The following is a 1,051-nucleotide window of genomic DNA, read 5'->3' as shown; positions in this document are numbered from 1 at the left end:
GCTCGGCTTGATCTCGGGGGACTCACGGCGAGGAGAGAGGAAGAGATCCAACAGAAAGAGAAAGGAGAGGGAGAGAGAGAGAGGCGTGATAGAAGAAGAGAGAAAAGGAAAAGAGAAGCTTGATGGCTAGGGTTTCCTAGACTCTCTAAATCTCTGCAGAGCTTCGCTCCAGTTTCAGAATGAGAGAAAAATGAGAGGAGGCAGCTTCATTTATAGAAAAAGGAAGGAACCCTAGGTCATTTACCCTAATGGGCAGCAGTCTTAACGGGCTCTCCTTAAGAAATTTTTGGGCTAGGAACCGGGCCGTTAAAATTCTCCCCTGTTAATCGGAATTCGTCCCCGAATTCCAAGACTCCAGACTCCCAAAATTAACACCCGATCCTGAAAGGAACTCACACAATCACACATCATACAAGGGATGCACACAAGGCGAGAACAACTTTGCTCGGGATCTTTTAAAAACCAATAAATGAATTAAGCTCAGAAAGAAATTCTGCAAGTAAAATGGATCTGATCAAAACCTTAATAGACTTATAGATATAGTGGGTGGTTTTGAAATCGTTTTCAGAACTTTTAGGAGAATCAAAACTTTCACAAACTCTTTTCTTGGACAGAACTAAGGGATCTTAACCCGCTCTGATACCAATTGTAACGGCCCGATCCCCCGGCGTCCGACCGGGATTATCGAAAGGGAGTTATGGACACGTGTCTACTCATTTAGACAACCCTACGTGTCCCGTTACTGGTCCCAAGAGTCGACGGACGCATAACCTTCTTTGAAATACCGTCCCACCCACATCCATATACTTCTACTTACACTCCTGCGCACAGGGAAATGGAGATGGAGGGATGAGCAACAAGTTACTCAGTGAAGCGACTCTAGACCACCCTGCCCGCATGACACTCTATACTACTCTATGCGGAAACTAGGACTGATTAGCCACTAAAATCAGTTAATGCAACTTGACATTTCATATCATCATTTCCAAGCATTCTCAATTCTATACATTTCTAACAACCTAGCGATCAACCAATACAATGATCTCACTCA

The sequence above is a fragment of the Brassica oleracea genome, chromosome C4 (assembly GCF_000695525.1).
Source record: "Brassica oleracea var. oleracea cultivar TO1000 chromosome C4, BOL, whole genome shotgun sequence".
Taxonomy (NCBI): domain Eukaryota; kingdom Viridiplantae; phylum Streptophyta; class Magnoliopsida; order Brassicales; family Brassicaceae; genus Brassica; species Brassica oleracea.
Note: the sequence above shows the minus strand (reverse complement) of the source record.